General features: G+C 39.1%; 1 protein-coding gene and 1 long non-coding RNA gene across 2 annotated transcripts in view; one reads left to right on the plus strand and one right to left on the minus strand.

Moving 5' to 3' along the window:
• The window catches only part of LOC147584356 (uncharacterized), a 91,758-nt gene extending 86,545 nt beyond the window's left edge, over nucleotides 1-5,213 (plus strand). Inside the window, exon 4 of the long non-coding RNA XR_015248898.1 lies at nucleotides 2,218-5,213. This is a non-coding gene — a long non-coding RNA (uncharacterized LOC147584356). The remainder of the gene's footprint in view (nucleotides 1-2,217) is intronic.
• The window catches only part of RGS7BP (regulator of G protein signaling 7 binding protein), a 105,897-nt gene that overhangs the window by 51,066 nt on the left and 27,899 nt on the right, over nucleotides 1-26,932 (minus strand). The window lies entirely within an intron of this gene.

The following is a 26,932-nucleotide window of genomic DNA, read 5'->3' on the forward strand; positions in this document are numbered from 1 at the left end:
CCTGAATTATTTTTTTTAGCCTCATAAAAGGATTAAGCCAGAAAGGCTATTTGGAGAGGGTTGAGGCAGAGGGTAGAGAGTTGGCATTTCTGCATCTATTTATCATATTAATAACAATAGCATTCTGCTGTGTGCTAGCACTTTGGGTTAGCCCTCTAGTTCATTCCCTCATTTACAGGAAGGATTTTGAGAAACGTTGGGATTATTATAATTTTTTTTTTTTTAGCATTTTGCAGTTTACTTTTTCAGCTTCAGACTCCTACCCAACACTAGAGGTTCTTTAAATATTATGTTTAAGAGGATTCTGTGGGGTTATTCTGTGTTTCTATTGGCATGCAATGATAATTTATGGGCTTTTTTTTGCATAGCTCTCAAAAGAAGACACTTCATGTCAATATGGCATTGTGCATTTCTAGACGGGTGTAATAGCTACTTTGTACAAAAACAGGCGAAAGCTTTATGCAAACAGAAGAGACCAGTATCAGTATAAATGGAAAATATCATATCCCACCGTTTTCCCAAAATTGTCAAAGTTTATGTTATTTATCTCTATAACTTCCAACACTGAACAGATTGTCTGATATCTAGCAGGTTCTCAATTAAACAGTTCCCCAAAGTGGCTTTGAACAATAGTGCCTCTATGATGTAAGGAGTCAGAAGGCTAAGGTAATGGTGTTGGTTCAGCCTTTGTCATTAGAGATCAGTTTCCGAAGAGTTTCTTTTCTTGTAGCCCTTGTTTTTTTTCTTTAAGCTCTTCTATAAAAGTAACACATGCTAGCAGACATTTTATGCAGATAAGAAAAAAGAGGAAAAGAGAACTCAAACCAATGCCAGAGTTATCCATTATTATCATTTTGGTCTATTTCCTTCCAGACTGATACCCTCAGGAGCAAGAAGTTTATCCATTATTGCTGGTTCTCAAGCCCGTAGCATAGTGCCTGGTTCGTTGAGGGCTCTCAGTTCATGTTTTTTGAAATGAATCGAACTGAACATTTAAGGCTGACCCAATGTATGAGTCCATGTGACAGATCTAGTGGTCTCAGAGGGGCAAGGCTAGTAACCTTGGAGTATTCAAGTCAGTGAAGCAAAGCAGTGGTAAGGGATCCACTTTGCTTCAGTAATTCACATTTTCTCAAAGAAGGAAAAAAGATGAACTAAAGGCCCCTTCCCATCTTCCACATGAGGCCATAAGTCGGTTGGGGTTTATATCTTGATTTCATTACTTATAACTGTGTGAACTTGGGCAGTCTCAAATTCTTACTACCTGAAATACTGAATTAGGACAGTAAGACCTACTTCATACATTATTGAAAATATTGAAGTCAAGTCATATATGGGAATTATGTGATTGTAACAAGCCCAAATGAATGGGCAAAGAAGTGTTCCCGGGAAGCAATTCTGCACATTGTGCCCAGACATCCTCACACCTTTGTCACAGGCTTTCTTCTTACTTAACTATTAGTTCAAATAATATTTGTTGATTTCCCGTTATTCACAAAGGGTGATTCTGGGGGAAAAAGAGGAAAGTACTGTGTTACTTTTTCTGGAGTCATTTTTTTCAGAGTTCATAGAAAGTTGCGTTATTATCCTAGGGTGTTTTTATTTGATGATAACATGCTGTAAAGTCTCCTCAGAGACAAATTAATTTTTCCAAACAGTGATAGAAAACTTGTACCCTTTTATTCCTTCCTTGACGTGGTATCATTTTACTTGCCATCTAGTTTTCAACTAAATGGCTCCAGCGTGGAGATCTACATATAATTTCCCCCTTCCTTCTTAATGATGAAGTATAATGTTCCATTAGGTGAGACAGAATGAAAAGAACTCTGCCCCTCTGCCAGTAGTTGTAGCTCAAGAACAAAAATAACTCTTCCAGACAGACAGACATATGGGCGGGAGGAGATAGTGGTTAACAAATGTTTAGGTCAGTCTCTTCAATAAAGGCATTGCTTTTGATTTTCAGAAAAGCATAGATTATGTAAGATCATTGGCCTTAGCTAGGGAAAAAAGAGTACGTGAACTTCACTCAGAAAGGGCTTGAGGGCAGGAATACGCTTTGTGAATTTTTGGCATTTGGTTCAGCATTAGCGACGTATGACTTAACTGACCTTTCCCGGGAGTTTACCATGTGTCAGATACCATGCTGAGCAGCTACATCTCACTTAATTCTCACAGTAAGTTTATGAAGTACTTACTACCCTTATCTTTGATTTATAGAGTAAAGGAAATGAGGCTTAACAGAGGCCATGGGACTTCCTCGAGGTCACACCGATAGTAAGGACGGTGGTAAGACTCAAACCTGTATTTTTGCTTTTAAGCTGCCATGTAATTTTACTAGAACACAGTGCTCAGGAACCGAACTGTATGTATATGTTTGTTCATTCACCTCATGCACAGTTACGGAGAGTACACTTTATGCAAACACTATGCTAGGAATGAAATAATCATTTTTTTCTTTTCCTTTGTTGAGCTCCTAAATTACTGTGGCTTGAAAGTCCGCCGTACTCCTAGTTCCTCCATTTTTTCCATTTATAACAAGTGCACACTGGTATTCTCTGGGGAGCTCAGGAATGCATAAGACAAAGGGAGCATAAGTGTGCAACACAGGAGGCACACCAGGCTCGTGCAAGCTGGTATTTGTGGGGGAGTGAGGAAAACTGCCAACAAGAACAGAGTGCCCCCCAGGCCCCAGGGACTCCTCCATCTAAGCAGAGTAATGGGAGTGGGAAAAGGGCATGGCAAAGACTGGGCATAGATTCCTCTTTCTAGCTCTTTGTGCTTTTTCTGCATGCACATTGGATGTGGGAAGGCACCACTGATGCTGTTCATGGGCCATCATTATTCTCTGTGTTGTTCAAAGAGAGGCAAAAAGAATCCAGGATGCAACAGAGAGGTCTCTTTTTTATCACTTTACTGGGAATGTGAGAGTTCTCTGTACAACAGGAGAGATGAATGCTATAAATTATTTGCAAAGCATTTTAGAACAAAGGAGATAAATATATGAACACGAATGCATGACATGATTGCTGGCTAATAGCTCAGCTGGAGTTAAAGCATAAGCGTTTTTGAATGTTATACAAGTGGTCTTCAAACTTTGTGTATCATGCATCTGTATCAATAACAAAATTAAACATGAACTCCTAGTTAGTACACAACATGCATGTGTTGATAAATTATACATAAACAATAACGCATATTAGGTATATACAGTGCACAAAAGTTGACATTAGAAATGGAGACTATGAAGTATAAAGTTACAATATTTCCTTTCACATCATCTGCACATGTCACTTTGACATCCACAGGCTTTAGTAGGAGGCTCTCAAATTTTAATGAGCATTGGAATCACCTGAAAGTCTTGTTAAACCACAGAACCCTGGGCTCTGTCCCTCGAGTTTCCAGTTCAGTGGGTCTGGTCTGGGGTCTGGTATTTCGATTTCTAATAAGTTCCCAGCTGATTCAGGAACGACACTTTGTGAAGCAATGGGGTAGCTTGTTACAGCCATACCCTTTAGGGAAGGCATCCAGCATCCAAGAAAAGAAATAATAATGCCAGCATTCCAGTGGTAAGGCTGATATTTAAAGCAGGTGACCCTATGGAGCATCCCCAAATCATTTGCACAGCTGCAAATCTGACTCTGTTATGCAAAATGGTAGCTTCAGGAAAAGTCCCAGTACATTCCAGGCACTTGGAAAGAAAAATGTTTTTAGATAACATCCAGGATACACGTTAGGGAAATCTTAGCAAGTAGATCCAAATATGCACACCTTAGCTCAAACTTCAGCAGATGGAAGACCATGGGAGGTTCTAGGACCACAGTGATATGGCATCCCGCAGCACAAGTGCCCCTGGGAAGTCAAGCATTGCTTGGCAATTCTTCTGAGAGGCCTCCTGAAGGGTGTGCATTCAAGTTGCAAATCCTATTTCGTTGGCGCTCCAGGTTTTACTGGGCAAGGTTTTATCCTAATTTTAAAAACATCTTGTTTTATCAATTTTACTTCGTTGTGGCCTTCTTTCATTTCCTGTCCTATAACTCATGTCACAACACCCTTAGAATGAACTGACACCTTACTGCAAATCAAAGGAAAAGCAGCAACACCCACGTTACAAATTTGTACATGAGTTAACAAAGAGCCCCGCAAAGTGGGTCCACTGGAAAGTGGCACTGTTCCAGGCAAGGGCAAGGGCAAGGGCAAGAACAATAAACTGAGAGGCTCTCTGACTCCTGTTCTGAACAAGTCACTTACAGGGGTGCTCATTTCGAAGCAAGTGGGAAAGAGAGAGAATGCACAAAGGCATATTCTAGCCCACGCTACTAAAATTCCAGACATCCATAACAGATACCCAGTATGCCCACAGCTAACAAAAATCACTTGGAGGATGTGAGGCTGCAACATCGTCTAGAGCCTGCAGTCTCAATGAGCAGGTATAAAGACGGCTCCTGTCTTTGTTAAAGGTAAAAATCCTTGTTCTCTTCGGACCTGCTGTAAAGAGCACCTGTACCGGGGGTGGGAAACGTCGTTCAGCAGAGTGTAAACAGGGAAATTGGGAAAGATGATCTAGGCAGGAAATGAAAGAATAATAGAAAAGAGCCTGGTTGACAGTAAAACAGAGGGAAAGGACCAATAGGGGACAAAACTGCGTGGGTACGTGTGGGAACTTAATTGCGTTTCACTCGTGGAAGGTTCCACGTGCTGGATGCCAAAACTGCCATGAAACGTGCTAGGGAATACAGCCTGTTTTTCCCAAGGATTGAAGTTGGGCAGGAATTAATTTCTGTTCGGTTTTTACACTATCATTTCTCTTTGTCTTGTTTCTGTTTTTGTTTCTAAACACTGCAGTTTCACTTCTTTAAAGAATGCCATTTCTTTTCCAAGTTGACTACTTGGACTACTGTGTGCTTAAGTTAACTTCCAAAACATGAATATGTGAGGTCTCCAAACAGTATACACAAATTCATTTCCTTCTACTTGAGTTATGGAAGGCAGTTTCCTTTGCAATTTAAACATGTAGTCTAATTAAAGATACAAATCTTGAAATGTTGTTTTTCTCTCTCCGCTCTGTCCTTGCTTTTATACACACGCGCATACATTCACACAGACACAGACAGGCACACACACACACACAAACACAATTTTTTTTTTTTTAGGTCAAGCACACAGTGTTCTACCAGAAAGGAATAATGTCAAATAAAAATAATAGCAGGGATAAAGAAAAATAATCACTCTGTCTACGTGGAGCTAAGAGGAAGACTTAGAAAACAAAGAATAAAAGCGTGTCCTTTTTTTTTTTTTAACTTATCACTGTATCGTAAACATTTTCCCACTTTAAATAATTTCAACGTGGTAATGTGGAGGAAAAAAATAGCAACTCACGGAAGAGGAAATATGAAAGGCTAATAAATACGTGAAAAAATACTTGACCTAATTAGTAATCAGGAAAATGCAAATTTTTTAAATCAGCGAGATATATTATTTCATTCCATTAGATTAGAAAAATAGGTCTGAAAATGCCAAGTGTTTAAGAGGACATTGGGTAACGTATCAATGCAAAGATCAACCGATAAAAGCAATGGAGAACAACTTGAAATGTCAAGTACTATGAGAGCTGTGCATCTTTAAGATCTACCACTCCTGTGTCTATCCTCCAGACTCCAGTTCAATAGCATTTCCTGTGCTAATGGAAACATTCTGTGCTGAAAGGTATGATAGCTCCTAGTTTCATGTGGCTATTGAGCGCTTGAAATCGGCTACTGTGACTAAGGAACTGTGGTTTTTATTTTAATTATGTAAGTTTAAATTTCTGTGTCTCTAGAAATATATACATAGGCCAATTTTAACATAGAATTACCAGAACAGGCTGTATTCATTTTTTTGACATTTTGCTAATTTATAGTGCGTACAATTCTATATTTCCATGTGTTTTTTTCAACCACGAGCAGAGTTGACTATTTTCCCTCATGTTTGCTTCTGCCAACTGTCCGTCCATACCCATTGCCTATTTTCAGCTAAAGTCTCTGCTCTAAATCCCAGGTAATATTGATCTTTTTTCTTCTGGTGCTGCTTCCTAGCAATTTTATACACTCCTTGATTTCTTTTAGTTTGTATCCTCTAAAACTTCAGAACAATTTTTTCCCATTGTATTTTTTTTTTCAACGTTTATTTATTTTTGGGACAGAGAGAGACAGAGCATGAACGGGGGAGGGGCAGAGAGAAAGGGAGACACAGAATCGGAAACAGGCTCCAGGCTCTGAGCCATCAGCCCAGAGCCTGACGCGGGGCTCGAACTCCCTGACCGCGAGATCGTGACCTGGCTGAAGTCGGACGCTTAACTGACTGCACCACCCAGGCGCCCCCTCCCATTGTATTTTTCAAAATGCATGAAAATATATCTTCATTTTTACTTCCAGCTTTTTGTTTGAAGGTTAAAACAATTTTAGGTGAGACCAACGGGTGCAACTAGATAAAAACCAAACTACTATTAAAACAAAAGAAACATGCAAACACTGCACTGCATTGAGTAGCACAGACAAATATGTTTGTAAAATACAAATTGCTCATTCAGGTCATAAGGGAACAGTCCACTGAGAGGAGGTGTAGCAAGATTTATCGCCCATTTACTGAGTGCCTCTTTTATTTTTAATGATTATATGTTTTTCCTTTCTGAAATTTTTTTGAATTCTTCTCCAGGCGTGCTTGGTCTTTTTACATACTCTATTTGTTCTCATGTTTTCAAGTCTTCTGTGTCTTTGATAATTTAAGACACCCTTCCTCTAAGTCATTATCAGGCAATGCTTTTTAGAAAATTTTTTTTTAATGTTTATTTATTTTTGAGACAGGGAGAGACAGAGTGTGAGCATGGGAAGGGCAGAGAGAGAGGGAGACACAGAATCTGAAGCAGGCTCCAGGCTCTGAGTGATTAGCACAGAGCCTGATGCGGGGCTTGAACTCATGAACCGCTAGATCACGACCTGAGCCAAAGTCAGACACTTACCTGACTGAGCCACCCAGGCGCCTCAGGCAATGCTGTTAACTAAGGCTCTTGGAGAATTCAATCCTACTATTTTCCATGTCTCTTGCACCTTTGCAAGATTCTTTCCTTGTGTGTTTCACAATTTAAGCTTGTGACCTCATATTCAGCAGGACTTTCTCTGTAGATATCTGAGATGTGTTGCTTTTGAGCTACAATGGCAGGGTAAAGCATGGTTATAATTTCTTAGAAGGCCAAATCAAGCAAGTGATCTCTTTGTGCTGGTTGTACATTTCCCCTGGATTCCCTTTTCACTAAACATGTAGCCCTTTGAAATTCTTGGTTTGTATCAGAAGCTCAACCAGAAAACCAGTGGATGGTTTGAGGAGTATTTCTTTACATATTCCTTATTACAAAGGTATGAGGCGCAAATGGGAGTCACAGCAACTTGAAGCTGGTCACCTGGTGCTGTCACCACTGAGGAACGAGGGCAGAGAGATGTTCCTGGGACCCAAGGGGAGAGAGTTGTATATGTCGGACACTCATGGGACATAACCACTTCAAAGGGATTGCACAGGGAGGGAAACAGGAAAATAAATATGCTGACCTCACTCTTCTCCTTCCTTCCCAACGCCTTCCTTATTGGCTAAGCCCAGCTGGAAGCCAGAGGAGAAGGGAGCCCAGTGATACAAGGAGGAGGTGGGTGAAAAGTCGATCTGGAGGGGCAAGGAACAGACAGCCAGCACATGACTTCATGGGAGTATCTCACCTCTAATTCCTGTCCCCACATGGCCTTCCGACTGGAAGCTCACCAGTAATGGAGCCAGCAAATTCCTTCAGGGAAGCCATTGGATCAGTCCATGCTGCCTACCACTTGGCTTTTTATTCCCTCTTCAGTAAAAAATTTTTAAAAATATTTATTTATTTGAGAGAGAGAGAGAGAGAGAAAGGGAAATGGAGTGCCAGAGGGGGAGGGGGCAGAAAGAGAGGAAGACACAGAATCTGAAGCAGGCTCCAGGCTTTGAGCTGTCAGCACAGAGCCCAACGCAGGGCTCAAACCCACAAACTGTGAGATCATGACCGGAGCTGAAGTCGGACACTTAACCGATGAGCCACCCAGGTGCCCCTATTCCCCCTTCATGTTTGACTTTAGGGACTTCTCTTTCCTACAAGATGAGTTACACATTTAAAAGGGTGTTTGCTTGTTGTAGCTTACACAACTTAGTTGTCTTGTATGCCCTTAGAGTTTTCTAACCAAGTGTATGGCCAGAAGTGAAACACACAAATTATCCTACCCAATCTGACACAGACTCTCTGATGTAGATATCCTTGATATTTTAAAGATGGAGAAAGATGAGGATGGGTTACTTTCACACGGATCACAGAACTATTAAGCTGGGACTTGAATACTGCTTCCAAAGTCCAGGCTTTTAATACTGACTACACTAAACACTGAATGCAGGCATGCTGTGTGCCTGCTGTTTTGTGGGGGGGAATAAAGTAAAGAAGGAAGGAAAGAAGGAAGGAAGGAAGGAAGGAAGGAAGGAAGGAAGGAAGGAGGGAGGCAGGGAGGGAGGAAGGAAGGAAGGAAGGAAGGAAGGAAGGAAGGAAGGAAGGAAGGAAGGAAGGAAACAGTAACAAATTCAAGCAATATTAGGTCATCTGTGAGATTAACAATGAAGCTCCAAAAAGAAAAGAAAAGATAAATAGGCTAAAACACAAAAACACCAGAAATTCCTTAATAAAAGGACTGGCATTAAAGTATTACAGATTGCAGGTGTGAATGTGATATGGTTTATTCCACAGAAACTATCATTAAGAGAGGAAAAAAGTTAAGTCTTGATCATTTATTTTCCTTTGGATCATACAAGACCATGAATTAAAAAATTCTGATTTCAGATTATCTGAGCATTTACAACTGTACCATGACCATGTTGTTTCAAAACAGAATCAAAAGCCTCCGAGTAAATGAAATGGTTCATGCACATCAATGAAAGAAGAAAGCAACATTTAAAAGTCCAGAAAACCCTCAATTTGAATTCAGAAGCAGGTGTTAGGAGTCGATGTGGAGCACAAAGAACAAATTCTATTTCCAGATTATGTCAAATCAGGTCAAATAATTTCTTCCCATGTAGAAGAAATTAAAAGTGAATATATGTTAGGTATATTGGGTCATTTTTATTCTAAAACTTTTGTTTTACAAAAACAAAAAATTCTGCTTTGTTGAGAAATTAGCAAAGACAAAGGAGGAAAAAAAAGGATATGCAGTAACACATACTCTCCTTGAAAGGCTAAATAATCAAGAAAATGTCAGAGGTAGCAAATATAGCCTAAAAATTGGATGATTTTGGAAAGATGTTCAGATAATATTACTGACTTTGAAAGAAATAATCACAATTAATAGAAAAAAGGGAGTTAAAAAAAGAAAAAAATAGGAATTTTTCTTAATGTGTACATTTTAACATATCATTTTGGAAACTTTTTTATTGGGTAAATGTATCTGGATTGCTTACATTAGACCACATTATCAACATTTTTTGATCACCGTAAAGCACATTTTATTGAATGTTGGGGTAATTTGTTTTAGAATATACCTTGAAAGTAAGGAAAGTGAATTTTGTAAATAAGAGATAAAGGGATGCTTTAATTTTTCAAAACTATTTGAAAAAAGGTTCATACCCAGATTCTAATTAACGAGGAAGGGTCAAATTTGTAAGGTATCAAACATGGAGTTGGGTACTGTTTGGGGTTCACTGATAAGCTTAATCTAAGGATGTCAGGTTAGCAAATACATTTCTAAAAGAAAGTACATTTGAACTAGATGATACCTAATTGGAATACTAGAAAAACTGTCTTAAAACTTAAAAAGTAAAAGATCTTAATGTGTTTTTTTTTTCATGTTTATGTATTTATTTTGAGAGAGAGAGAGAGAAAGAGCACAAGCAGGAGAGGGGCAGAGAGAGAGCAGGAGAGAGAGAATCCCAAGCAGGCTCTGCACTGTCAGGGTGGAGCCCAAAGTGGGGCTCAATCCCACAAACTGAGAGATCATGACCTGAGCTGGAATGAAGAGTTGGATGCTCAACTGACTGAGCCACCCAGGCACCCCCAAAGTGAAAGATTTTAGGTTAACAGTAAACAACAGTATACTAACATGTAATGGGCTAATTAATTCAATATTAATAACTGCTTAACATAATGAGAAGAAATCAAGATGCAATATTTCAACAAAGTACAGAAGAAGCATACTGTATTATAATGACTTAAAAAGATCAGGAGTTGCATGAAAAAATCCCTTTGTTCTTATTAGCCAAGTGCTGATCTGAAATACTTTTTCTGAATACTTGATGTCTAAAAATGAATTGAAGCACATTCTATGGTTCTGATATAGCCTGACTTCCATAAAAATCCTTGAGACACAGTGTGTTTCTGTAGAGAGTAATCTTTTTCTATTTTAATATTGTGTTGGCAGAAGGGGGCACATTCTTGAATGAGGGTGACACATAAATAGAAAGCCCAATACAGAGACTAGGTGGTAACGACTGGGGTTTCAACAAAATAAAATATCAGCTCAGTGAGCACTCAACTTGGGAAATTGCTGCTATGATTTTATTCTGGTGTAATGGCTTTAGAAAATACTATTTTATAGGTTTAGGCCATTTCATTTCATAAAAAAATTTTTTTTAGTGTTTATTCATTTATTTTTGAGAGAGAGAGTGCGAGTGGGGGAGGGATAGATAGAGACACAGGATATGAAGCAGGCTCCAGGCTCCGAGCTGTCAGCACAGAGCGTGACACGTGGCTCGAACCCACAGACCACAAGATCATGACCTGACCCAAAGTCAGATACTCAACCAGCTGAGATACTCAACCAACCAGGTGCACCTAGTTTATTTCATTTCTAATATATATAAAAATGCATTTGCTTTACAAAATGAGGGAATGTTCTATATTATGGACTAGATGTATGTGTCCCCTCAAAATTGATATGTTGAAGCCCCAACACCCAGTGTGATGGTATTTGAAGATATGGCTTTTGGGAGGTTAGTCAAATTAGATGAGGTCCTGAGGGCAGTGCCTTCCTTGGTCTACATTTGTGCCCTGAATTGAAAAGCCAGCAGAGAGCCTATTCTCTCTTCATCTCTGCCATGTAAGGACACAGTGAGAAGGGAGCCATTTATTAGCCAGGAAAAGGGCCCTCACCAGAACCCAACCATTGTGGGATTTTGATCTTGGACTTCCACCCTCCAGAGCTGTGAGAATCAATTTCTTGTCTCAGAACCCTTCTATGACACCTTTTTATGGCAGCCACAGCAGACTAAGAGGTTCTATTAAAAAGGGAGGGTTGGGGGCGCCTGGGTGGCTCAGTCGGTTGGGCGGCCGACTTCGGCTCAGGTCATGATCTCGCAGTCTGTGAGTTCGAGCCCTGCGTCAGGCTCTGTGCTGACAGCTCAGAGCCTGGAGCCTGTTTCAGATTCTGTGTCTCCCTCTGTCTGACCGTCCTCTGTTCATGCTCTGTCTCTCTCTGTCTCAAAAATAAATAAATGTTGAAAAAAAAATTAAAAAAAAAAAGGGAGGGCTGCGTTTTTTCAAAAATGTGTAAAAGATTAAAAAAAAATTCTATAGAAATAGCCCAGATTAATAGAAGCTAAAGAGTCATAACATGGGGTACCTGGGTGGCTCAGTTGGTGAGCATCCTGCTCTTGATTTTGGCTCAGGGTATGATCTCATGGTTGTGAGATCGAGCCCCGTATCAGGCTCTGCACTGACAGTGGAGCCTTCTTGGGACGGTCTCTTTCCCTCACTCTCTGCCCCTGATCCCCTCAAAATAAATAAATAAACATTAAAAAAATAGTCATAACACCTAAGTGCAATACCTGACCTAAATTAAAGGCTGTACTGAAAATTTCAGGCAAAAGTGCTATAAACAACAGTTACTAAGGTCAACTGACAAATACGGAATATGGATAGATTACATGATTATTATTTCCATGTACATTTGTGATGTTGATATCTGTACTATGGTTATGGAATACACTATCCCTATTCTTAGGAAATGTCCACTTAATTATTTAGGTGTCAAGAGCCATGATGGATTCAACTTAGCCTTGAATGATTTAGAAAAATAATCATATATTTAATTATATATATGGCAAGTGATAAAGCAAATAGGGTTAAGATATTTGTAATAAGTGAATAAAATATTTACAGTAGGTAGGTAGGTATTTGCACAAGCTTTATTTCTGCACCCTTTTTGTAAGTCTGAAATTATTTCTAAAGAAAAAATTTAGTAAAAATTATTTTATTTATGAAATTCACTTAAAAAGCAGAATTTAGGTTTGATTCGGGGTGGTATTCAGTAAATAGTATCAATCCCTGAGGACAACAAATCAGGCACGATTGGCTTTGTTAGCATGATGTACCTCACCGCTGCATGATGTACCTCACCACTCCTGAGGGTCTGTGGAAAAGCCTGGAGCCCTGGTACCCCACTCACCACCACTCCCCTCCGACTGAGGGAAAAGAGTCATTTCATTTCTGTGATCTTCTCTTTGCTTAATTATAAAAGGAAGAGATCAGATTTATTTCAAGTGCCTTCATAGGGTTTAGTATAGATAACATGTGGGAAAGTACTTCATATTTCCTGATAGATTTAAGTCGGACAGAAATACAGCAGAGGCTACAATCAGGTTGGTCCTGAGCACTTTTCTGTGTGGCACAAGGAAGTAGGAAAAAAAAAAATCTCAAAAGACTAGCAAAGCTCCAAATGGACTGCTTTCTTTTGAAGGTAACATCCCTCCGCCCCTTAATAGGGAATGAATACATGCTCATAGAATATTTGGAAAGTAATTTTAGAATAAAGAAGACAAAAAAGTTACCTATAATCCCACATAGTAATAATTGACGTTCGTTGTATTTTTCAGGTGTTTTCTTTTTTTTTTAATTTTTTTTTCAACGTTTTTTATTTATTTTTGGGACAGAGAGAGACAGAGCATGAACGGGGGAGGGGCAGAGAGAGAGGGAGACACAGAATCGGAAACAGGCTCCAGGCTCCGAGCCATCACCCCAGAGCCCGACGCGGGGCTCGAACTCACGGACCGCGAGATCGTGACCTGGCTGAAGTCGGCCGCCCAACCGACTGCGCCACCCAGGCGCCCCTTCAGGTGTTTTCTTAAGTAAATATATAATGTGTAAACCTCGCAAGTTTAGAATGAGTGAGATCATGTCTAAATAGTATTTTGTAACCTGCTTTTAGAATAATGGTACAGCGTGAACTTCTCCATGTTAGTACACCTACAGAATTCCACTGTATGGAAAACTTATATTCTTAAGTCCTTGCAAAATGCACAGCTATTTCCTTAGGATAAATTACTACAACTGAGATTTCCCCTGCAAGGGTAGGAATATTTTAAAGAAGTTTTATTGAGGTATAATTGACAAAAACTGTTTTTATTTAAGGTGTACAATGTGATGTTTTGATATATGTATACATTTAGGAAATGATGACCACAATCAATTCAAGCTAGTTTACATATCCATCACCTTGCATAGTTACCATTTGTGTGTGTGTGTGTGTGTGTGTGTGTGTGTGTGTGTGTGATGGGAAGATCTACTCTCTTAGCAAATTTCAAGTATATAAAACAGTATTATTAATGGTAGTCACCATGCTGTACATTTGTTCTTCTGAACTCATTCATCCTGCATAAATGAAACGTCATACCCTTTGACCCATCTCCCCATTTCCCCTACCTCAACCCCTGGCAACCACCATTCTTTTCTCTCCTTTTATGAATTTGACTTTTTTAGCTTCCAAATGTAAATGAGATCATGCAGTATTTGTCTTTCTGTGTGTGGCTTATTTTACTTAGCATAATGTTCTCTAGATTCACCCATGTCATTGCACATGACAAGATTTTCTTCATGTTAATGCTGGATAATATTCCATTTTGTATGTATACCATATTTTCTTTATCCATTCACCCATCCAAGGACACTTAGGTTGTTTCCACATCTCAGCTATTAGGAGTAATGCTGCAATGAATGGAGCGCAGATGTTTCTTTGAGATACCAGTATCTCAAAGTCCCCCCCATAAGGGGGACTGCTGGATCATATGGTAGCTCTGTTTTTTAGTTTTTTGAAGAATCTCCATACTATTTTCCATAATGAAGCACAAATTTACATTCCCACTAACAATGCAGAGGGTTTTCCTTCTCCACATCCTCATCAGCACTTGTTACCTTTTGTCTTTTTGGGTTTTTTTATCTTTTATTTTATTAAAAATTTTTTTTCAAAGTTTACATATTTTTGAGAGGGGGGGTGGGGGGGAGGAGTAGAGCGAGAGAGAGACACAGAATCCAAAGCAGGGTCCAGGGTCTGAGCTGTCAGCACAGAGCCCAACGCGGGGCTTGAACCCAGGAACAGTGAGATCATGACCTGAGCGGAAGTCAGACACTTAACCAACCAAGCCACCCAGGTGCCCCTTGTCTTTTTGTTACTAGGCATCCTAACAGGTGTGAGATAATACCTTATTGTGGCTTGGGTTTGCATTTCCCTGATGACTAACATTTCTTTTTTATTTAAAAAAATTTTTTTAACATTTATTTATTATTGAGAGACAGAGAGAGAGTCCCTGATGACTAACATTTCTTAAAAGAGGACCTACACATGACCAATAGGTACTTGAAAGGGAGGAATAAATTTAAGGCTTTTGATAAATGTTGCTAAGTAGTCACCCATCAAGCTTAAACTAATTTATGTCCTGTACCAGCCATTTCTGACAATATATATATTTCCCAATTTTTTTCAATCTTTGGCTCTAATTTGCATTTCTTTGCTTACTTCAAACTAGGAAAAATTTCCATAACCTTTCTGATCATTTTATTTCTTCTTTCATGATTTGGGATTTCATGTCCTCAGTTTTTTTCTTTTCTTTTTTTTTTTCCCTCAAGTGTTTTTGTTGTACTAATTTGTAAAAGTAAATTATTAACTTATTTCTAAAACACTTGTTGAAATATTTTTCATAGTATGTTTGTCCTTCAATTGCTAAACAGCTACGGAAATTAATTGATAAATACATTAATTATGTAATTATTTAATACAGAAAACATATTTTTAAAAATAATTTTTTAATGTTTATTTATTTTTGAGAGACAGAGAGTGCGAGTGGGAGAGGAGCAGAGAAAGAAGGAGACACAGAATGTGAAGCAGGCTCCAGGCTCCGAGCTGTCAGCACAGAGCCCGATGCAGGGCTCGAACTCATGAACCATGAGATCATGACCTGAGCCAAAGTCAGGCGCTTAACTGACTGAGCCACCCAGGCGCCCCAGAGTATTCAAATTTTCAAATTTTCTCAAAAGTCCCTAAAATATTTTTCAATTTTTCTAAACCAAAAGTCAGTGAAAGCTCATACAAGGTGTTAGGTCTCCTTTGTCTCTTCTTACTCTAGAACAGTCTCTTACCTTTTTCCCCCAAGACATTAGCTTTTTTGGAAGAGATTGGGTCAGCTGTCCAGTAAGATATTTCACATTCTGAATTTATCTGTTTCTATGTGGTTATTTCACTTGCATATAGAAATGTAAAATTTTCACATAGCAAATGTATACAACATTTTATTGATGGTCACTGGCTTGGGTTCATTTTTAGAAAGGCCTTTCCCAACCTTAATTATGTAAATGTGTATCTCTATTATTTTCCGATACTTTTGTCCCTTCAGTTTTAAACCCAAATCTGTATTCCATCTTATTATGGCAAATGTGTGAACAGATTTTATAGTAGATTTACCATGGTACATGTAAGAAAGAAATGATTAGGTGATGGTGTTGACAACCAATTTTGTGTGTCATATTAACACAAATAAATGTTTTTTTAATGCAACAAGAAATTGTGAGGATAACTCGATTGCAGTGTCATATATTTACTTTGTCAAGTTTCAGATATTCAGATATCAAACAAAATGCATGAAAGAGAGAGAAAGATTGGGAGTCAAATACAAAATAATCAGTATTTAATTGTAAGTGGGCAGTTATTCTATTTCATTATTTTCCCTCCAAAGACTTGCTAGTGTCTTTCAAAACTGCAGTTTATAATTCTGATCATAGTGAATGATGATTTCGAATATAGTTCATTGAAATAAAAATGAGAAGAGGAAACAGAACCATCATCTCCAAACTCACCGCTTATACAGAATGCAAATTGCAATGGATATATCAGTGAAGAATTTCCATCACCATTTAAGTGACTCGATTCTTACTAGTACATTTAGATGATAATACTTCCTATATCTTCATAATTTGCAGTGAGACTCTTTCTGACAGGATTGTCCTAATCATTATATTAAATTTAGCTCACTTTATTTTATTTTATTTTTTTTCAACGTTTATTTATATTTGGGACAGAGAGAGACAGAGCATGAACAGGGGAGGGGCAGAGAGAGAGGGAGACACAGAATCGGAAACAGGCTCCAGGCTCCGAGCCATCAGCCCAGAGCCTGACGCGGGGCTCGAACTCATGGACCGCGAGATCGTGACCTGGCTGAAGTCAGACGCTTAACCGACTGCGCCACCCAGGCGCCCCAACTCACTTTAAAGGAGAATTAAATTATCTCTTTATCATGAAACATCTTGAATTATGTTTACCTGTTTTTAATATTGGATTTGGCTTACTGAAGGGTAATAGCCAATGATGGAAAGTGCTTTTTAAGGTAGAAAGCTTTGAAATTTCTATGTGTGCCAACACTGAGAAGCTGTGGTCTATTATCTCAGAAAACCTGATTTTCAAAATGTCTGCTTACTGGAAAGCTAAAATGAAAAAGAGAAATAATATCAAGCTTTGGTGAGAAGAAGTTCTACACATTGATTTGGGGAGGGTAATAGGTATTGTCCCTTTACAAAAACTGTGGCTACAAAAACTCACGCTAAACATGTACCTATCCTATGATCCAGCATTTTACTCCTAGGCCTTTACCCAAGAGAATCAAAAGCCTATATTCACCTTTATATCTGTCAGTATTTGCCTTATGTACTTAGATGCTCCAGTGTTGGGCACACAGATATTTATAATTGTTATATCTTCTTGGTGGATTGATCTCTTTGTCATTATGTATTGCTCTTCTTTTTCTTCTGTTACAGTCTTTGTTTTAAAGTCTATTTTGTGTGATAAGTATTGCTAACCTGGCTTTTTTGTTTTAACTTCCATTTACATGGAGTATCTTTTCCCATTCCTACACTTTCAGTCTGTGTGTGTCTTTTGGTCTGAAGTGGGTCTCTTTTCGGCAGCATATAGAAAACATCAATAAAACAGGAAGCTGGTTCTTTGAAAAGATAAAAAACAATTGAGAAACTTTTAGCTAGGCTCATCAAGAAAGAGGACTTAAATCAGAAGCAAAAAAGGAGAAGTAACAATTGACACTATAGAAATACAAAGGATTATGAGAGACTACTACAAAAATTGTATGCCAACAAATTGGACAACCTAGAAGAAATGGATAAAGTCCTAGGAAAATACAGTTTGCCAAATCTGAATCGTGAAGAAATAGAAAATATGAATGTACCAATTACTAGTAATGAAATTCATTTGGTAACCAAAAAACTCCTAAGGAAGCAAAACCCAGGAGCAGATGTATTCACAGGTGAATCCTACAAAACATTAAATGAAGAGTTAATACCTGTTTTCCTCTATTAAAAAAAATAGAAGAGGATAGAAAGCTTCCAAATATATTCTATGAGGCCAGCATTACCCTGATGTCCAAACCAGACAAAGCCACCACAAAAAAGAAAACCACAGGCCAGTATTCCTGATGAACATAGAGGCAGAAATTCTTAACATATTAGCAAACTGCATTCAACAGCACATTTAAAAGATCATTCACCACGATCAAGTGGGATTTATTCTGGAGATGCAAGAATATTTCAGTGTCTGCAAACCAATATATACATAATACATGATATATCACATTAACAAAATGAAGGATAAAAATCATATGGTCATCTCAAAAGATGCAGAAAATTCAACATCCATTCATGATAAAATTTCTAAACAAAGTGGGTTTAGAGGGAACATATCTCATCATAATCAAGGCCAGATGTAACAAGCCTACAGCTAATATCATAGTTAATGGTGACCAATTAAGAGCTTTTCCCCTAAGATCAGAAATAAGACCATGATGTCCACTCTCCCTACTTTTATTCAACATTAGTAGTGGAAATCCTAGCCATAGCATTCAGACAATAAAAAAAATAAAAGGAATCCAAATTGGTAGGGAAGAAATTAAACTGTCACTATTTGCAGGTAACACGATGCTATAAATAGGAAATTGTAAGACTCTACCAAGAAACTATTGGAAGTATTAATGAATTCAGTGAAGTTTCAGGGTATAAAGTTAATATAAAAAAAATCAATTGCATTTCCATACACTAATAATGAAGTAGCAGAAAGAGAAATCAAGAAAACAGTTCCCTTTACAATTGCCAAGAATAAACCTACTCAAGGAGGTGAAAGATCTGTACTCTAAAAACTATAAAGCAATGATGAAAGAAATTGAAGATGACACAAAGAAAAGGAAAGACATTCCATGCTCATGGATTGGAAGAATTAATATTGTTAAAATACCCATACTATCCAAAGCAATCTGTGCATTTAATGCAGTCACTATCAAAATACCAATAGTATTGTTCACAGGATTAGAATAAATAATGCTAAAATTTTTATGGAAACACAGAAGACCCCAAATAACCAAAGCAATCTTGAGAAAGAAGTACAAAGCTGTAGGTATCACAACCCTAGATTTCAAAGTACACTACAAAGCTACAGAAATCAAAACCGTATGGTACTGGCTCAGAAATAGACACATAGATCAATAGAACAGAATAGAAAGTCCAGAAATAAACCCATGCTTATATGGTCTATTATTCTAGGACAAAAGTGGCAAGAATATACAATGGGGAAAAGACAATCTTTTTGATAAACGGTTTTAAGAAAACTGGACAGTTACATGGAAAATAATGGAATTGGATCACTTGCTCACACCATACACAAAAATAAGCTCAAAACGGATTAAAGATCTAAATGTGAGACTTGAAGTTATACAAATTCTAGTAGAAAACATAAGTAGTAATCTCTGACATTGGCCTTAGCAATATTTTTCCAAATATGCCTCCTAAGGCAAGGGAAACAAAAGCGAAAACAAACTATTGGGAAACAGCAAAAGCAAAAAGCTTTTGCACAGCCAAGGAAACCATCAACAAGATGAAACGGCAACCTACTGAATGGGAGAAGATATTTGCAAAGGATATATCTGATATGGGGTTAATATCCAAAATATAAAAAGAACATATACGACTCAACAGTAATTAATCAAATAATCCAATTAAAAATGTGCATAGAAACTGAGTATACCTTTTTGCAGAGGAGACATACAGATGGCCAACAGACACATGAAAGGATGCGCAACATCACTAGTCATCAGGGAAATGCAAATCAAAACCACAAAGAGATATCATCTCACACTTTTCAGAATGGCTATTATCAAAACAGACAAGAAATAACAAGTGTTGGCGAGGATGTGGAGAAAAAGAAACCCTTGTGCACTGTTGGTGGGAATGCAAACTGGTGCAGCCACTGTGGAAAACAGTATGGAATTCCTCAAAAAGTTAAAAATAGACATCATATAATCTAGTGATTCCACCATTGGATATTTCCCCCCAAAAACCTGTAAACATGAATTCAAAAAGATATATGCACCCCTACATTTATTGCAGCATTAGTTACAATAGCCAAGATATGGAAGCAACCTGTGTCCTTCTGGATAAAGAAGATCTGGTATACATCATAGATATGTGTGTGTGTGTGTGTGTGTGTGTGTGTGTGTGTGTGTGTGTGTGTGTGTTTGTGTGTGTGTATAACTTAGCCATAAAAATAATGAGATCTTGCCATTTGTGACAACATGGATGGGGCTAGAGGACATTATGCTAGTGAAATAAGTCAGAGAAAGACAAATACCATATGATTTCACTTATTATGTGGAATTTAAAAGACAAGACAAATGGACAGACAAAGCAGAAACTGACTCATAAAGAGAGAACAAACTGGTGGTTCCCAAAGGTGAGGGGATGGGCAGAATGGGTGAAGCTGAGTGCGAGATCCAGGCTTCCATTTATGGAATCAGTAAGATCAGGGGATGAAAGCTACAGCATAGGGAATATAGTCATTGGTATTGTAATGGCATTGTATAGTGACAGATGGTGGCTGTACTTCTGGTGAGCACTGCATAACATAGAGATTGGTCAGATCACCATGTTGTACACCTGAAACTAATGGAATGTATATCAACTATATACTTCAATTAAAAAATCAGAGGAAGAGAATTAGCTGTACATGTGGTTTAGGAAATAATGCATACGTATTAGGTTTATCAACTTTTAAAATTCAGAAATCCACAAGAAATGTTAAAGCCGAAGGAAAAAAGAGCTTTGTAATTAATTGGTTGGGACAGTTATGTCTAGAACTATGATTTCTCTCCTCTTCTCTTTTCTACTCTTCCCACGGATGCCTTCAGGCGTTTCACACTAAGTGAAGTTTATCATGTGATTCTTCATGCACCAGGCTTTGAACGGTGTATTAGAAAGCTTAGATATCAGTTTGACAAACCAGACAGAGATATTCTTCCTATGATCATTTCTTTTATGGGTCCTCCATAAAATTCAAGAGTCTAACACTTAAATCATATTTCGGTGAAGGAATTCCCGTCATAATCTAGAGGAAATGGTTTGCAATGTAACTTTTTTTGGGATCTGACCTAACCCAGGGATAGAAGTTAGAGAAACTCATGGCTAACATATTTCTGGGATATTTCTCTTGAATATAAATGATTTTAGCTAAGCTTCTAGTGAGAAATAAACTCAGAAAATCCAAAGTGTACATCCCCACAGGTACAGTAAAACTTACCCAATGAGTGGCAATTGAGTGGTTAATAGGTTTCCTACAACTCTGTATTTTAAACTGTTATTTTAAGCTGACACATAATTGCATATTCCCCCACCAGTCTTCTGGTGAAAGGCTAGGACCTTCTCTTTAACTGTGGAGTTCTCCATCTGGCAAAAACCACACTCGCAATATGGCATCTCCAATTCCCCGTTTCAGTTTCTCTAAAGTGCATCAGAACTTAAAGACACTTGTGATGTCTAGACTCTTCCTAGAATTTAATGATTATTGTTCATAGCCTTTTATAGTTATTTTGTCCATACCTAATCCGATAAGTTTTTTCTTTTTTTTTTTTTTAATTTTTTTTTCAACGTTTATTTATTTTTGGGACAGAGAGAGAGACAGAGCATGAACGGGGGAGGGGCAGAGAGAGAGGGAGACACAGAATCGGAAACAGGCTCCAGGCTCTGAGCTGTCAGCACAGAGCCCGACGCGGGGCTCGAACTCACGGACCGCGAGATCTTGACCTGGCTGAAGTCGGACGCTTAACCGACTGCGCCACCCAGGCGCCCCAGATAATAAGTTTTTTCTTATCCGCTCACTGTTACGGTCACTTTGTGAAGTTATTCAACGACTTAGTTTTTATACTAACAGCTCTCTTTTTTGCCCCTCCTATCCCATCATATTACCCAATCAAAATGACAGCATAAACATAAACAAGTTTTGAAACCAATATAACCTGACTCTTGATAAGCATACAATTTGATTGGTGGGGCAGAAGTCCAAGGCAAGTACTAGAAGATGCTTGCTAACATGAGCATTAATCAGTAGGTTTGACAGAGCGAATGGGAAACTTCCCTTAATCCAGTGACTCAAGCAAGTGAGAGTCAATTAAAGTAATACTTATAGTCTGGACATGTAGACATTCTGTGCTTATTGACAGACTACACGCATACTTTATGTACATTCTGTTTTGAAAAGTAAAGTGTGTGGTATGAATCCCTTGCCTTGATGAGAAACGCCCCCCCTCTGCACAAAGATGAGTTACAGGAATAAGTGCAAGTAGGATTAAGATTTTCATCCTACTAGTTACTACTATTGCTGCTGCTGCTGCTGCCACCGCTACCATGACCAGTGCACATATTTGGTTTCTTTTATTGTGAGTGTCCATGGCAATCCACACCGGAAGGAACACAATCACCCCAGTGATAACACATTCTCTTTTGCACCACGCTGTCCCTGATGCACACTGGATACCTCACATGGTTTCTCTCAGAGTTTTCTATATTCCTAATCTCTTCACTATGACCACCACCCCTTACTCCTAACTGAGGTTTGCCCATGGAAATCGGAACCGTCTTCCTTTTACTGCTCTGGCTACAAGCTTCTCTGTCTTCAAACTTGGCCCTCCTCCAAGATTATGGACCACTCTTTTTCTCTTCCTTTATGTCTACTGAAGACATTACCTTTCCAAAGAGACTGGTGGACTGCAGCTTGGAAAGCCTTGCTATGCAGAGCAAGACTATGTTGACTTTGAAAGTTATAAACTATCTTTTTTTTTCTTTTTTGCAACATAGAGACTTAAATTGGCACCAATAATAGTAATTTATGTCAGTCATGACTGTACCCCCAGGGCTTGTCTGCATGGACACCCCAGACAACTAAGTCTCTTTGAATCTTTTTTTTTTTTTTTGATGTGTGTTATGTGCATTTTGATTTCCAGAGTTTCTTTTCCAGAAGGCTAGATTTTTGCTTTAAAAAAAAAAAAACTGATGGGGCACCTGGGTGGCTCAGTCGGTTAAGCATCTGACTTCATTCAGCTCAGGTCATGATCTCGCGGTTCATGAGTTCAAGCCCCGCGTCAGGTTCTGTGCTGACAGTTGAGAGCCTGGAGCCTGCTTCGGATTCTGTGTCTCCTTCTCTCTCTGCCCATCCCCCGCTTGCACTCTGTCTCTCTCTGTCTCTCAAAAATAAATAAAACCTTCAAAAAAAATTAAAAAAAAAAAACGATACTAAGCTGTTCCACTGACAGTAACTGTCGACACAAATGCAACTACTTCTTGAGGCCACGACCTAAAAGGTGCCACAGGACCATTTAATCTCCATAAAGGAGGATATATAGCTTCCTCTCTGCTGTGGAAAGAAGGTGAAAACCTACCTCACCTAAAAGCCATATGAATTTATTTAAGTTTGTTTTTTTTTCAATATATGAAATTTATTGTCAAATTGGTTTCCATACAACACCCACTGCTCATCCCAGAAGGTGCCCTCCTCAATACCCATCACCCACCCTCCCCTCCCTCCCACCCCCCATCAACCCTCAGTTTGTTCTCAGTGTTTAAGATTATTTAAGTTTTAAGTGAAAAGGAATAGGAATGTGAAGAAGTCTTATTTCAGGAGATTTAGGGTTGAAGCTAGATTAGCCTTTTCTGTCGTTTAATAAGCAACTTTCATAGACAGCTTTTTTAGCTGATCATATATCTTGCTCTTTGATTATGATGGTTAACTGGAGAGGTGTAGGTAGCATTTTTCCAGAAGGAAAATGCCTGGGGTAAGTAAGAGTAGAATCAATCCTCCCCCAAACATTCATCCATGTTTCTTGCAGCCATTATTCCAACCAGGGGATCCACTGCATATATAGCATGCCCACTGGGGGTGGGCAACTAATGCACCCACTTTTGTCCTGACAAGAGAAGTGTGCACATTTGTCATGTGTCTTTCTACTCAGTGCTGTAACTCAGGATCTGGGTAATAAGCATGTGCTTCCAGGCACCACAAGACTTGTAGGTACACACGTGCGTGGCCACTACCACCACCTTCTCACCCACCATAGTTTCTTCACCCCTCCCGCCTGCACTTCCGTCCCCATTGCCTCCCTGGCTGCTCATGTCAAAGTCACTTATTAGACATTTCTGACCTTTCAGTAGCCTTTGGCACAATGATCATACTCTCCCTCTTGAGATGCTTTTGCTTTTGGCTTTCAGGGTCCCATTACCCTAAATTCCAGGCCCCTCCTCAGCCTCCTTCACTGAATCTTTCTTTTCTTCCCAAAAGGTGAAGAGTAAGTCAGTGCTCAGTATTTAGCTCTCTTCTGTTTTCTGTTTCCCTTGTCTCCGTAAGCAAACTCATCCAGTCCCAAAGTTTTAAATACCACTTCCATGTCAGTGACCTTCAGATTTAGATGTATAGCCCTGACCTTTCCTCTGAGCTCTAGACTTGCCCTAATGGACACTGGCTTCTAATGGATATTAATGAATGTCAGAAGGATCTCAAAGTTATTATGTCCAAAGAAAGCCTTTGATTTTTGTCCTCTCATCTCCCAAATGTTCCTCACCGAGACCTCCCTGTTTCATGACATGGCACTAACATCCAGTCAGTTGCTCAGGCCAAAAGTGGAGCACTCATTTTGGAGTTTTCCCTTTTCCTCATCCCTCCCCACCCCACCCCCTCCACCCCTCAATCCATCTGGAAGTCCTTCTGGCCTAATCTCTGAAACAATACAATAAGCCACTATCACCGAAGCAACTGATTTCTCTCTTGCCCTCCATAATCATTCCCCACACATTTAAAAGACACAAATATCTTCCTCGAGTGGCTTCTTACTGCATTTTGAATCACATCCACTCTTCCCTGTGACTTAACAAGCCCGGGGAGCTTCTAACTCCCTTCTTGACCTTGTCTTGTCCTTCTCTCCCACCCTGTCCCCACACTCCAGTCTGTCAGAATCTGGAACTCGCCAAGTTTGTTCCTGCCTCAGGGTCTTGGCACTCAACCCTCCTTCTGCCTGGAATGTTCTGCCCCCGATCTTCACATGGCTGGTTCTTTACCATTCAGGTTTCATCTCAAATGTCACTCCCTCAGAGAGGACTTACCTGGCCACCTAAATCAGCTGCTGTTTCCCTGTTCCTGGAGGTGACCCACTTACTGTCACGTTATATTTTTATATTATATTTGTCCATATACCACTTATGTAATAATCTTATTTGTTTTCTTATTTATTGTATGTGTCCTCTAGCAGATATCAATTCCTTAAGGGTGTATCATGTCTGCTTTATTTCGGGGTTACTCTCGGCACCTGGTAAACAGTAGGTGCTCCATTAATCTTTGTTGTAAGAGTAATGTACCTCAGACATGAGGGGAAAAAAAGTTGGAGTAACCACTGCCCTTTACTTGTAACACAGTTTTACTTCAATGTGTATAATTATAAAAAGACACAAGGCTTTGGAAGGGTATGAAATTGTTCTTAAAACCAGGTTCTTCAAATCTAGGCACTTAAGTTACTCTAGGGAAGAAAAAATATCAGGTGATGATATTTATGTTGAATTCCTCACCTTGACGCTTTTGAGGGCAGTGATTCTCAACTTTGGTTGATCTTTGGAATCACCTGAGTAGCTTGGGCCCCCCTCCAAGGGTGCTGATGTAATTGATGTGGATTGTGGCCTGGGCATGAGGGGTTGTAAAAGTTTTCTGGGTAATTCCATATTAATCCAAAGTTGAGAACACCTGTCTTAGAAGATATTTTTGGATCTCAAGAAATACACTTCTGCAAAGCCCATCAAATCGGGAAAGTAGAGCCATTTGTCCTAGAACCTAGTATTAGAGGCTTTCACAGTTTTTTATTCATTAATACAACCAGAGTTGGCCTGAAAATGCCTGCCTTATTGTGGCTGAGTTTTGGTATCACCAACCACATCAATCCCTCTAAAGCTGAAAAGGCAACACCAAAGCTAAGACGTTTCAGGAGCAATGATAAGAGAATTGAATGCAGGTGGAGAATGAGGTTTCACTCAGGAGGAAAGAAACCAAGGGGCTACCTGCCTTCTCCCTGGAGAAACTGGGATGGGTCTCACCTGAGCCATATGAAGATATAGACGAATTCTCAAGGATGGCACCCAGGGGATGCTTGGGCAGGGGAAGAGATTAATTTGTAACAGCAGCTCCCTATTAGCGTTGCCATGGGAAATGATGGCCAAGAGTGGCAATCCACATTCCCACCCATGTGTGTATGGGATGAAGTTGTGAGGAAAGAGCAATACCAAGTGGGGGTAATCTGGTAACATCGGTGATGCATGCTGGAGCGTGGGCTGACTCAGCAGCGAATGCAGGACAAGCCCCCTGCTCGCCAAATGCACCAGAGAAAAATGGCCGTGCCAGGGATTGCCAGGAGCGTGCGGAGCGCTGGACTCCCAAGAATGCGGAGAGCCACTAAAGGTAAAAGTAGTCCCTCACGGACTGAAGAATTTAGAGAAACTTTGTTTTATTATTTATAGAGGTATTTGAGCAGCTGATGCTTTTACTTTCTCTGTGAAGTGGGAGACTAGATCATCATCATCTTTACTTAATGTTTTTAAATGGAAATGGCCTTCCAAATACCTAGAAAAGCAAACATAGATGCTCTAACAGTCAACTTACAGAAATAAAAGGTTATTATTTTGACACTTGAAAACGTATTTACACAATTTCTCCTAAGAGTAAATGCTCTTTTATAAAGCCCATTCTGCCTCTCTGTGTTTTGCAGATTAAGCGTCATTGTTCTAGGGACCTCTTTCTGTTGGGGTTTATGAAAACAGACATTGAGTTGATACAACCCAGGTACAGCTTCAGGAAAGAAAGGATATTACAACGAATTGTGGTGCTGCTTGCCCTGTTTCAAAAAAGGGTTAGACAATGGTAACATGAAGTCCTTGTTCAGCTCTTCCCGTGTATGTCTCTAGCTCTGTTTTTATCGCTTAAATTAGCCTGACTGTAAGCATAAACCTGTCTTTGGTGAGCTCCTTCCTTTTTATTTTTCTGAAAGACAGCATGCTGAACAGATTTAGGGAACAAAATCTTTCAAGACCTAAGATTCTCTCTAAAAATAGCACTTAGCAATAAGGAATTTTTATTTTTTAGTTGAGTATGTATGCACATAGCCAAAAGGGGAAAATCTGGCAGGTGGGAAGCCAGAGCATACAGCAGGAGGTGAATTTCCAAGATGATACATTTTAATAAGGTCTAAACATTTTAGTCTCTCTGTTACTCCTGTAGAAGATTACCTAAATCTCCCA

Source organism: Puma concolor, chromosome A1, assembly GCF_028749965.1.
Source record: "Puma concolor isolate L17-30 chromosome A1, mPumCon1.1.hap2, whole genome shotgun sequence".
NCBI classification, from domain to species: domain Eukaryota; kingdom Metazoa; phylum Chordata; class Mammalia; order Carnivora; family Felidae; genus Puma; species Puma concolor.